General features: G+C 37.8%; 1 long non-coding RNA gene across 1 annotated transcript; it reads right to left on the bottom strand.

Moving 5' to 3' along the window:
• Positions 1-6,223: 6,223 nt before the first annotated feature.
• On the bottom strand, positions 6,224-13,748 carry LOC128776402 (uncharacterized). The gene is made up of 3 exons (XR_008421453.1): positions 13,646-13,748; positions 11,381-11,881; positions 6,224-6,325 (listed from the first exon to the last, which is right to left on the bottom strand). It is a non-coding gene; the product is annotated as an uncharacterized LOC128776402 (long non-coding RNA).
• Positions 13,749-14,308: the final 560 nt, after the last annotated feature.

Genomic DNA, 14,308 nt, shown 5'->3' on the forward strand with positions numbered 1-14,308 from the left:
GATCAAATGGAATGAACAATATTCCTTAAGTCCCCAAGGATCTTTTCCTCTTCACCAATAACCTACCACTCCGTTACTGAGCAGTAAAGGGAGAAAGGCCATGAAATGAAAAATTACAGCTTCTGAGATAGGGGTGAGCCATCCAGCCATTGCCAGGGATACCTGCTTTCTTGAACCCTACTTAATCCAATCCAATGATTGTGTTTTTTGATTGAATAAGGACCTGTGAGAAAATTGGAATTATTAGTATTATTCACAGCATCAGTGAAAACATCTTACCCACAGAGGACTCATCAATAAAATACTGGGCACTTTTATCTTCAAACACTTTTATGATAAATGGAAGTGGCAGGCTCATTTCTCCATGGGGTAGAGAAGACACAGGAGTCGAAATGCTTCAATGAAGGAATCACTCAAGTCTCTGTGACTGGATCCAAGATATCAGCAAAGGGGCAGGATGGACTTAGAAATAAACAAATCTTCCCATACGATAAAGTAGATAGATAAATATGATGGCAAAGTCAGGAAATTTCCTCATCCTAAGACACCTTAAAGCATGTGAAAAGACAGGGCGCCTGGGTGGCTCAGTCGGTTAAGGGTCCGACTTCAGCTCAGGTCACGATCTGGCGCTCCGTGAGTTCGAGCCCCGCGTCGGGCTCTGGGCTGATGGCTCCGAGCCTGGAGCCTGCTTCCGATTGTGTGTCTCCCTCTCTCTCTGCTGCTCCCTTGTTCATGCTCTGTCTCTCTCTGTCTCAAAAATAAATAAACGTTAAAAAAATTAAGAAAAAAAAAGCATGTGAAAAGACAAGCCTTGTCTGGAGATATATGCAATAATTTACAGAACAAAAATACGTATTTTTAGAAATAAACAAGGGAAAAGATTACACAATAAGAAAAAGCACAACAAACGAGAACATATTTCAAATAATTGGGGAGTATAGCCAAGAAATAAAGATGCCAAGCTCACTAGAGATCATGAAAATTCAAATCAAAGCCACCAGGGTATATTTTACTAGTATTGAATTGGCAGAAATTAAAAATAACAGCACCAAGTTTGTGGGATGGTTGATATCAAATCCATCTTTCAAAATGTTGCTAAAATCATTTTGAAATGTAATTTTAAAATATCGCATGAAAATGGACCTTTAGGAACCCTGTCCCCAATGATTTCACTCCTACGATGATTTGTGATCAAGAGAAGTGAGGACACACAAGAGAGTTTTGCACTGAGACACGTCTAAGAATGATTCATGAAGGACTATTCCTAACCACAAAAGGTGGAAACAACCCAAACTTCCATCTTCTAGAGATTCTTAGCCACGCTGGGGAATATTATACAGCAGTGAAAATGAAGAGACTATAGCTACAAGCGGTCAAACTCTGTATCCCATTAATTTGCTCTACACACCTAAGGAAATAAAACTGCCGTGAGAATTTTCCTTCTGTATGCAGTGGATATCATACAGTCTGTGTTAACAGTGTGGGCACTGAATAATGCATGCAGGGTCTACAATATCTCTACCATAAAAATTCTGTAAGTTCTTTGTAATCATTATTCCAATTGGCATATTGAATGGAAAGTAACAAGTTAATATCCTTTGCTATAAGCAATGTAATTGAATCTCTCTCAGCCTCTCTCTCTCTCTCTAACACAAAGGCACCCAAAAACACACACATGCATCAATATCTCTTCACAGTAATTACATTGTATCAGAAAAATTTGAGGAGTGTATAGTTAGTGCCTAAGGAAAACGAATGGGAATTATAGAACTGCGACCAAATAGATGTTATCATTTCTAAGTCTCCAAATCAATACTGATGTTAAATGTCCCTTGATTCTTTCACTCACATAATTTTGCTAGATGCTAGGGGTATGCATAGGTATCAAAGCCAATTTCAGATTTCAGTACCAATGGACTTAAGCCCCTGCTGTCATTACACTCCTGGGTTGGTAAAGCAGCAAAACATGGGAAATCCTAAACCATCAGTGTAAGAGTAATGCTTTTCTGTAGCAAAGCTAATCTCCAGTTCAGAGAGTGTATCAACAGCCCAGTTCAGATACTGACAGCCAAGTTCTCATCAAATGAGGTGCTAGACTATGAAACTCAGATTTTGCTCTAAACAATGGCAAAAGTCTCAGGGAACGTCAAAGGCTCTAGATAGTTCCTGGAAACACAGGGATAACAAGTATAAGAAGCTTCATTGAAACTCTGAAGTCCATAAACTTCAATGGCAGGACTGAAACTGAAGAACACTGAATTGGAAATGACAGGGGAAATACGGATTAAAAATAAACTTAATGTGTGAAAGAAGAAAACTCCAACCATTTGGAAGTTGATTGATAACAGCTGAGGTTGAAAATAATCGAGGTACTTATTAGGTCCTGGATTTTTAGGTCCTGGATTATTAGGTCCTGGATTATTGGTCCTTGATTTTTAAAATTTGCTTGAACCAATGTGCTAATGTGTACTTCATTTGTTTCTCATACTTATGAGTGAATCATTCATATTCATATCAGTATTTTAATAAGAATTTTATAAACAAGAAACACAGGGCTCTTTTTGTTTGTTTCTTTGGTTTTTTTTTTTAGATAAACTTTACATGCAACGTGGGGTAGAACTCACAGATCAAGAGGCACATGGCCCACCAACTAGGCCAACCACATGCCCCTGAGTATTGGCCTGGTTTGGGTTTTATTTTGTTTTCCTTTTTGAAAACATAGGGCTTTTAACTCATCCTTCACAAGACACTAATAGAAATATCACTGCTAGAACTAGATCGTGTAACTAGAACTCAGTGCCTACATGGACTATTTATGGAATCATTAGAAGGAACCCCACAGAATCCATTCTACTGACTTCATATTGCCAAACATTAAAAGTAATGGCAAATGTGATCTACATTTTCTCTTCTAGAAAAGAGATGCTCTCTCTGTCATTCTGGATTATAAGCAAAAGGAAAAAAAATCATTTCCAAAGAATCATTCCAGGGTGCCTGGGTGACTCCATCGGGTGAGTGTCTGATTTTGGCTCAGGTCATGATCACACGGTATGTGAGTTTGAGCCCCACGTCGGACTCTGTGCTGACAGGTAAGAGCCTGGAGCCTGCTTCACATTCTGTCTTCCTCTCTCTCTGCCCCAATCCCACTCGCACTCTGTCTCTCTCTGTCTCTTACAAAGTGAATAAATGTTAAAAAAAAATAAGTAAATAAAAAGAAGCATTCTAGCTACATTCAACCTCTTCATTTTTCAACCTCTTTTCCCATGGCCATGAAGGGAGAGACTCATCTTTCCTTTGAAGTTGAATCCCTCCCATATACTGATGAAGGAACAATAGAACTCAGTACAATGAGAAATTATCTCTTTAGAGTGCTCATACCCTTGAAGCCGTTGTTCTTTTGCCCTGTATTAGCCCTGAGAAGGTAATGCTGAGCCGTCTGAAGCATACTAAGTGTTAAGATGCAATATATACAATACTAAAGACTGAAAATCATTCCATGGCATGCCCAGAAGAGCAGTTCTTCTTGATTTAAAACAATGGTTCTTCTTGGTCACTGTTACACCTATGTCTCTTCCACAGAGAAATCTGCGCCAGTTAACAAAGTGCTTCAAAGCAACATGCCAAATAATACCGGAGGAAGTCGAAATAATTGTCTGAACCCCAGACATGCTTTGCATACTCATAGCATTTACATCAGGTTTAGGAAAGTAGACATACTTGCTCCTCTTTAGTATCAATCTTCAGGAGACTGGACTGCAGATCTTGGCATGACACCATGCTCCTCTCCCAAGTTTTCTCCTGTTTTGAAAAGTGGTAACAGCTTTTTCCACAGCAGTACCAGTTTCCTTGAAATGTGTCATCGTCTTCATTCCATGCTCATGGATTGGAAAACAAACATTGTTAAAATCCTGACACTACCCAAAGCAATCTACACATTCGATGCAATTTCTATCAAAATAACACCAGCGTTCTTCACAGAGCTAGAACAAACCCAAAATTTGTACGGAACCACAAAAGACACTGAATAGCCAAACGAATGTTAAAAAAGAAAACCAAAGCTGGACACATCACAATCCTGGATCAAGCTGTTCTACAAAGCTGTTTTCACCAAAACAGTATGGTACTGGCACAAAAGTAGACACATAGATCAACGAACAGAACGGAGAACCCAGAAACGGACCCACAAATGTACAGCCAGCTAATCTTTGACCAAGCAGGAAACAATATCCAAAGGAAAGAAGACAGTCTCTTCAGAAGGCAAATGGTGTTGGGAAAACGGGACAGCAACATGTAGAAGAATGAACCTGGACCACATTCTTATGCCATACACAAAAACAACTCAAAATGGATGACAGATCTAAATGTCAAAACCATCTAAATCCTAGAGTAGAAAACAGGCAACAATCTCTTTGACCTCACTCACAGGAACTTCTTACTTAAATGAAGACATGTCTTCAGGGGCAAGAGAAACAAAAGCAAAAACGAACTATTGGGACCTCATCAAGATAAAAACCTTCTGCACCGCGAAGGAAACAATCAGCAAAACTAAAAGGTAACCGACAGAATGGAAGAAAATATTTGCAAATGACATATCCGATAAAGGATTAGTATCCAAAATCTATAAAGAGCTTATGGAACTCAACACTCAAAAGGCAAATAATCCAATGAAGAAAGAGACAAAAGACATGAACAGACACTTTTCCAAAGGAGACATCCACATGGCCTACAGACACATGAAAAGATGCTCCACATCACTCATCATCAGGGAAATACAAATCAAAACCACAATGAGATACCACCTCACACCTGTCAGAATGGCTAAAATGAACAATTTGGGCAAGAACAGATGTTGGCAAGGATGTGGATAAAGGGGAACATTTTTGCACTGCTGGTGGGAATGCAAGCAGGTGCAGTCACTCTGGAAAACATCATGGCTGTTTCTTAAAAAATGAAACATAGAGCTACCCTATAATTAGAAACAATGATGGCACTACTAGGTATTTGCCCAAAGGACACACAAATGCTAATATGAAGTGTCACATGCACCCCAATGTTTTGCACCAGTTTCAATAATAGCTAAATCATGGAAAGAGCCCAAATGGCCATCACCGATGAATGGGTAAAGACGGTATATTCTACAATGGAATATCACTCAGCCATCAGAAGGAATGAAGTCTTGCATTTGTAACAATGTGGGTGCAAGTAGAGTGTATCGTGGTAAGCAAAATCAGTCAGAGAAAGAGAAATATAAGATTTCACTCATATGTGGAATTTAAGAAACAAATTAGATAAACATAGGGGAAGATAAGGAAAAACAAGCTAAAAACATAAAGGGAGGAAAACCGTAAGAAGCAAACCAGAAGAAACTCTTCAATACAGAGAAAAAACTGAGGGTTGCTGGAGGGCTGTTGGCTGAGAGGAGGGCCAAATGGGTGATGGGCATTAAGGGGGACACCTGTTGGGATGAGCACTAGGTGTTGTATATAAGTGACGATTTCCTAAATTCTACTCCTGAATGAATTACCAGACTACATATATGTTAACCAGCTGGGATTTAATAATTTCTTTTGAAAAAGTAATGTGTCATGATCTTTATCTTGAAAACAAAGCCACATGATCCTCAACCACAAGACCACTTAGAGACTTATGCTTTCTTTATGTATACATATATATATATATACATACATATATATATACACATATATACATACGTGTATGCATACATCTTGCTTACATCAGACTGAATGACTGAAAAATAGGTGGTTTTCCTGTATCCCAAACGTCTCATGTTGAGAATAGCTTTGGGGTCAAATTGTGGAGCCAGAGACTGATAGACGTCAGACCATTGTTAAAATGACACTGAGAAATCCTGACTTCCCAAGTACAGATACACTGCTCCAATAGGAAGCAGTTCTCCCTTCGGGAGAAATTCACCTAAGTGAATATAAGAGGGTGGTATTAATTCCAAGAGATCTAGACTGGAGAAAATTCATCCACAAGCAGAAAATACTCAATCAAATCAACATGACTTTGTGAAAGTCAAGAATTCAATTAGCTAGAAGAAAGAAAATGGATTTAATTTTAAAAAGTGAGAAAAATTAAAGGACTTGACAAATTCAATGTGAAGTTTTAAAATGATACATTAAAATTGAACAGAATGAGATAATCCCATGGAGGAAAAAACTGTAAACTATCAGTATAATCATTCAGTACATACCTGTAGTGGGTAGTAAAATTAAGTGATCTTCAACTTCTGCTAAGGAAGCATTCTTGTCTTCTGGTTCTTTCATATCTTGCCTGATTTCTCCAGAACACCTGTGAAAAACTTCAATTCATTTTATAAAACTAAGGTCTTGAATGCTTGTAATAGATCATTTTATTATAATCACTTACTCTACTTCTAAATGGCACAGTGAGTGGCGCTGACTAAATGAAAGTACGATCAGAGAAACTGCCAGGTTACAATATGTTGAAGTGCCAGAACATAAAACAGATTTTTAAATAAAATGATAACTTGCTATACATTACTTTGGAAGTACGTGAGACAGGAATCAACTTCTATAAAACAGAAATGTAAACAGGAAGTGAAATATACTTTTAGTTTCTACGCCACTTACTCTTCAAATAATGATTACACAGTTGGTGAAATGAAGTAGCCAGTATTTTATTTAGCATGTAGTATTTGCACAGGAAGCTAAACACCAGGGATTTGACTCTCCTCTAGTACAAGCTTATAATTAATACACTGAATATACATAGAGGAAGAGCACACATGGCGACTTCTAACATGCAAAAAGTAAGTGAAAAATCTCTGAGCAAATTGGCAGTATCTTCTCCAAACTCACACATAAAAAAGTGTAAAATCACGCAGTGTATGGCTCTTTAAGTGTACAAAGACGGAAAGAAAGGTCCCTTAAGGATTTGTTACGCAGCTAGGAATCGTCATTTCCAGCTCTCTACCACCCATCACTGAACCAAATGCAACGTCTACTTGTAAAACTCCAACATCAATTGCACAGTCTCCTGATGTACTCCGTGGCAATAAATATAACTACTGCTTCAACTCAGTCATCCATTCCAGTGTTCATATACTGGATCTGAATTGAAAAGACACCTTAAAGGGCCCCTGGATGGCTCAGTTGGTTAAGCGTCTGACCTGGGCTCAAGTCATGATCTCACAGTTCATGAGTTGGGCCCCGCATCTGGCTCACTGTTATCGGCACAGAGGCCACTTCGGATCCTCTGTCCCACTCTCCCTGGGTCCACCCCCCACCCCTCCTGTGCTCTCTCTATCTCTTTCTCTCAACCATAAATAAAAACCATTTAAAAAAAAAAAACACCCACATTAAGACCTCCTGTACCTAAATACTACCATTTCTTGGCACCAATCAATTCCCTTCTCCTTTCCTTTTTGTCCATCCAAGGACACGTAGTACAGAACCAATTTTGGCAGGACCTCCAAGAAGCTTGCAGCATAGTCTTTATGCACATCTAAAAATAGCCAGCTTCACTGGGGCTCTTGGCTAACACTCCATTGAGCAAGCCACTCTTGATCTCAGGGTCGTGAGGTCAGGCCCAAGTTGGGTGGGGAGCCTCCTTGAAAAATTTAAAAAAAAATTTTTTTTTAATGTATAAAATAGCCAATTTTGGAGCACATTTGTCATTCACCATCTCATCTCCCCTCAAGGTTCTGAAACTCAAGTGACAAAAAAAGATCACAAAATTGTACACATACAAACTAATGTGACCAACGCTTAGATTTTCTTCACCATTTCACCTCTCAATATAACACACTATCGTTCTTAAAGCACACTCTTTTCTCAATTCAACAGCTATTTCAAGTATTTATACTTTGTCTAAATTATCTGGTGCACCTCCTTGCCCCTTCCTCTCAGAACATGGCCTCATCTGCTCCTTTGCATGGAAACAGTCACCAGCAAGGATACCTTCTCCTCACCTTCCTGCACCTCCTCCTATAGATAACACAGGTATCTCTCACTCTACCCCAGAAAAAAATGAGCTTTGCATTGAACAAGTGTGAAACTCTCACCCCTGCTCTGGATTTCATCCCGTATCGAATCTTTGGTGATCTTGATCTCCTACTGTCAATTTCTCTCTTGAACCCTCCACAGTTTCCTTCTCATGGTTCCCTTCTCTTGCATATGATCAAGTCAGCTTTCCCACAAAGTTCCTGTCCTCCTTTTTCATATTTTTTTGTAACAGAGTTCTTTTCTTTACTCTCAGATTGGGTGCTAACATAAGATTGTTCACATTCCTTCATTCATGAGACACTTACCACATTGCTCGCAGAACTGGTTTTTCTTCCTTAGTTAGCAAGTTGTTAGCTACCCCAAATTGTAGCCAGGACCTTAAGCATTACATTTATTTACTTTGCTAGTCATTTCATCTCATCTCCCTACTTCTCTCACATGCTGTAACTAATGCACATTCAATTACTCCCTTCATACATTTTATACATAGTGTTATTGCCTCTTTGTGGATTTCCTGAAATATTACTATTTATTGTATTTGTTTTGCACTGTTGCATCTTATAAAAATGTATCGTGACATGCACAAACTTTTGTGCTCTTGCTTTGTTTTTCCATTTCATATGCTCTTGCTAAATTTCATGCATATTGTTGAATACCATTGTCATTGTCTTGACTGTCACATACATTCCATTGGCAAATCAATTGCAGAGATCTCATTTACTCTCCCATTAATGATCTTTTGAGTAGTTGTGATATGTTCCACATTGTGAATAGCACTGCTACGAACTGTCCTGTAGAAGTTCATTTCTGTGTATGTGCAAGTATATCTGTTGGATATATACTTAGGGTGAGAATTACTGAATCGTGTCGAGCTGTAGAAGACAGTACCAAACTCGCTAAGTGTTTCTATCAGGTAATACTGCCTTTAACAACGCTCGAGATCATATACATCCACATATTTTCAAGGCTTGGTAAATGTTTCGCTTATCCATAATTAAAATAAATGCTTTTCTGTATTCACTGATCTCGGAATTCACTGATCTGTATTCACTGTATTCTCTGTATCTGCTTCCTAATGTGTGAAAGAGTTTTAGCCATTACAGTCAGGCTTTGACCATACCCACTATCCCACTGGAGCTACTCTAGAAAATATCATTTCGGTCTCTCTCTTGCCAAATTTAATAAGCATATCTCTAGCCATTATAATACCTGATCCTCCTGTACAATTTGGAACTCTGGACTACCTTTGCCTTCTCCCCATGATACCATAATGTTTTGGACTCCCACCTACTTGTTTAACCAAGCATCATGGTTTTTCACTGTTTTTACTCATCTTTTACCTCCAGCTAAATGTTGATTTATCCTAAGAATCCTTCGCCTCACCCTTGTTCTTCTAGCCTGATCTACTCTCCCTGGTTTCACAAGGCAGAGCTTGGTCCAGCTTCTGCTTTCCTCTATGATATCTTCCAGTATCTTTCATCCAGGCATCTTCCTTGATCTCCAGACTTTTAATACCACCGTGTACGTGCTGATGGTCTGTGTCTGCTGTTAAAACCTACTCTAACAGACAAGACCAATCTCATTCCTTCTGGTCATCTCCACTGATATGTCCAAGCACCTCACTCCTTACTGTTATTAGCACACCTACGCAAACACCAAACCGTACTTAGTGTTCTTCTTGTGTTCTCTGTAATATTTATTGGAATACATTCACCAAGGTGTGTAAGCCTCATGTCAAATGGTATCACTGATTCAAATGTCTCCCTCACGCACTCATATTCTAGCAATTCTTATTGAAGATTTCTCATAAATGGTGCCTACCCTTCATTTCTTCTTCATAACACTAATTCAGTCATTCTAACTAACCCTGATTCCTGAAACATCCTGTTATCTTCTCCTTCCACCCACTTGCCGGATGTTGAGATTGACCTTTCCCAAATCCCTATCGCCTCATGGGACAGGAGTCATGTTTTTCCCTCACATAAAACCTTTCGGTGGTTTCTTTTGTTTTTAGAACAAATCTAAAATTTCTTAAGATATTAAAATTATCAAAACGTGCATACCTAGGCAAACCTATTTATAGCTACTTCTTAATTCTCCTAAAGCATCCAGTTCTTTGGTTCTTGTTTTCTATGCCTGGATAAGTAGTCTCTCTACCCCAAGCTTCCTGATTAAGTCCTACCTATCCTTTACATCATATCAATTATTATCTCCTGGAGGAAAGTTTTCTGGCCCTCAGCATGAAGTATTCTATTCAGCTGATATCTTGAAGCCTTTACCCCAGCACTAATAATATTTTATTTTAAAAACTGTTTACAGGGCACCTGGGAGGCTGTCAGCCGAGTGTCTGACTTCGGCTCAGGTCTTGATCTTAGGGTTCATGATTTCCAGCTGCTCATCAGGTTCCCTGCTGTCAGCACAGAGCCCACTTAGGATCTTCTGCCTTCCTCTCTTTCTGCCCCCGACCCCAGCTCATGCTCTCTCTCTCTCTCTCTTTCTCTCTCAAACATAACTAAGACATTAAAAATACATAGGAGCGCCTGGGTGGCTCAATCAGTTAAGCATCTGACTTCTGCTCAGGTCGTGATCTCGCAGTTGATGAGTTTGAGCTCAGCACCAGGCTCTGCATCTGTGGTGAGGAGACTACTTGGAATTCTCTCTCTCTCCCTCTCTCTCTCTCCCCCCCTTCCATTTGCATACCCTCTGTCTCTCTCTCAAAAGTAAACAAACAAACAAACCTCATCTTGAAAAAAGAATAACTTTCATTTTGAAAAAAATCCCCTTTATACTGAGCTCATTAAGTGCTGACTGTTTAAAATTCCTGTATCTTTAGTATCTATTATACATACTCCCTGACCCAGAGAAGATACTCAAAATTGTTGTGGAATAAATGAACCGAAGGATTAAAAATTCAGGAAGAAGATATTAAAAACAAGTGTTTTCTATACATTTTTAACAATCGATGTGAAAAATATAAAAATGATATAAAAATAGATCAACCTTATATTCCTCTGTGATTTAATCAGTATTGCAGTATGATAAGGAGTGTACTACTCAAGGAAGATTTTTCCAATTCTCTGGTCATATGGAAAACTTCCTCCTTCACAAAATATAAAGATGAATATATATGTAAACCTCACTGTACATTTCAGGAAAATTTTGTGCCATTACAGCCATGACATACACTATTTCGTGTGGTGTAAAAGCTAAGTGATGGCAAAATAGCAAAATCATTGTCATCAACATTATAAACACCATCGTGATTACTAACATTTCTATAGGACTCTATAGTTTACAAAGGCTCAGCAGAAATTCAGTTATGGTATCTCATTTTTCACGCTGCTCCTTGTTCTCATAAAAAAAAAAATGTGTGTGTGCCCGATACTCACGCATATATCTTAAGCCTGTGCTTGCCAGCAGGAGGAAAATACATGTAACTCCCAGGGTTAATGCAACCTTACGCCGTGGAAATTCTGTACAGATTCAGAAAGCAAAATATATAGTAAGCATTGAGCTTAGGAAAGCCCTCAGAGTTGGAACAAAATGGAATTCATTCTGGAATTGGAAATGAATATCCCTTTTTACTGTGATTACAAATATCCTTGAATTTTACATTTACATATACCCCTTGATCTATGAAGAACCGGACAAATAACGTCAAATATACAGAAACCCAATTATCATGATTTCATTTCTTCTTACTTGAAATCATATTTTCACAAAATAAGAAAGCAAACAAAAAACTTTACCTCTCCTTTCATCCTTTGAATATCTTTCGTCCATCTGTCTCCTTGAATAGGGTGATATCGGAGTCGTGCACATCGCTCTCTACTCGCTCATTTTTGAGGACAGTAGGCAAAGAACACAGTTCGAATCCTGTGCAATGTGGCCTGAGGCATTAAAATGGCAATATTTATCATTACGTAACAGGGACAGCTAAATGAATAAGCATGATCATCTGAAATAAACAGGTTAAAGCAAGTATCTGGGAATATTAGGGAAATTTTTTTTCATCTTTATAATGCCTTACAACAGAGATTCTACACAATTAAATAATGGTCCACGACCATTTATGGGCTTGTTATGTTAAGCATTCACTTCTTTCAAAATCATTGAATTCATGGCCAAAATTTAATAATTGATATATACCATACTCACCTAAACCTCTAGGCTTATATCATCTTTTGAAAATTACGTTTGATCACTTAGTGCATGTGTTATGCCCAAATGGCAATTATATTGACACCAAATAGACTAAGCCCTTCTTACTAAGGACACACACACACCATTTTGACCAACACTGCGCCTGCTACATTGCTTATGTCAGACCCCGCTCATTCATTCATATTATCCCTTGAACTTTAGAGTCAGTGGATCATGACTCCTTTTTAAAGTATGAGGAAAATATGAAACTCATGAGGTTCAAGGAAGGGAGTTTAGGAAGTAACATTAAATGAGGGTGGTGATTGGTTTCTTTTCTGTTTGTGGATGAGGAAAACTGAGCCTTAAGGAATATATATAGTATTCCCAATGTCAGACTGTAAATGATACACTTTAGTTAAAATAAACATATATTATAAATATATATAAATAAACATGCATAAATATGTTAAATGATAGTCTAGTTCAAGTAAATATATGTCAAAATATTAAGTTATATTTTAATGGGAAATATAAATATATACTTAGTTCAAGTCATATATATGTTCAAGTTCATATATATGTCATAAAAATAGCTTATTCATATTTATCCAAAAATATGATCCTTCACCTACACTTGGTTTATAGAAATAATATTTTCACAAAAAATACATAATAATCTCTCTCCCCTAGAAATAAAATACACAGTGATTAAAGAGGAGAAAATATTTTCCCTAAAAGAATAGTTTTGGTAAGTGTAGAAAGAATCAGATAACTGGTTTTCCTCAATAGATATGGATTTTGGATTTTTAAAAGATCTTAATATTTCACCATTTAATTACATTATACTGTTGGGAAACTTGAACAATCATCAAATAATGATAAAATGTATATACACAGTGTCATTTTTTTTTTCAATAAATATTCTCTCTACAAAAGTGCCAAATTATAAATCTTGTCTTAAGGTCGTGTATTCCTAGCTAACTGGTTTTTGTTTAGTGGTATTGGAATTGAACAAAACAATAAGAAACAAAATAATAAGAAACTAAACTTGGAAATATAAAGCTGGATTTATTTTGCTAGAAAAATACTCCTATTGTCAAAGATTCCAACTTTTGTATTACACTTAACTGAAAGAAGAGAGAATTTAACCTTTGGATAGTTCACTGCTAACCAGTTAGGTAGCACCCATAGAGATAAGAGGGGAAAAAATCACAGATTTATACCGTCTGAAAAAGAATCACATACTCCTTAAAACACGTCAGGATTAAAAAAATCATATTCTGCATCAGAAATATTCTGATCCACTCCTTTCCTCATTTGCAGAATAAAGTTAACGTTCGATATGGATTAACACAGATCCAGGAGTCAGTTCTTGGGGCAACAGTCCAAAGCCCTCCCAATTTTGTCCACAGCTTTCCCATAGCAAATGCTACTTTATCCCTCTCTGCTGGACAATGTGACAGCACAGGCACGGGTCACCCAACCTCACTGGCTGCAATACCTCATCGTACCTGGGATTTCACAGCAGGAAAAGAGCTTGGTCAGGATCACAGCTACGATGATGTGCTGGCTCTGCGGGCTTTTCGCCTCTGCCCTGACTCCACAAGGTACTAGTTGACGTGCTTGACTGACTCTCAGAGAGACCGTGTCAGGAGAAAGATAGCCGATGGCCATGTGACATTAGATACTCCCCCGCATGGTTTCCACTGGCCTCAGGGTCTCCTTTCTCCTGCACTCTGTGTCAGACAGGAGTCCTAGAGACCTCAAATGCTGAAGTTTGCAGACATTCTGTGGATCGGTACAAACCTGAGCTTCAGCAGTTACCTTGAAGCATAAAAAAACAAAAAGGCATTCTCAAAATCTCATGAGGTTAGGAAATGCTTAACAATAAATGTAAAAATTTATCAAAATAAAAAGGGAAATATCCACATTCAACCTGACATGATTCTTACTTTTTCTTTTTATAGAATGAAGTTAAGTTACCAATAGCTTTATTTTTACTATTTATATGTATAAATATTATAAAATGTGTACAAATTTTGGACTATTTTTAACAAACATCCTGAGGATAGCCATATTGCTTAGGATATTACAGAAAATCTAAATACATAAAAATTGAGAAAAATGATTTGAATAATAGCACATTCCTACTTACTTCTTGTGTCCTCTTTAAC

The sequence above is a fragment of the Panthera pardus genome, unplaced genomic scaffold, assembly GCF_024362965.1.
Source record: "Panthera pardus isolate Hobbes unplaced genomic scaffold, ASM2436296v1 HiC_scaffold_122, whole genome shotgun sequence".
Classification (NCBI taxonomy): Eukaryota; Metazoa; Chordata; class Mammalia; order Carnivora; family Felidae; genus Panthera; species Panthera pardus.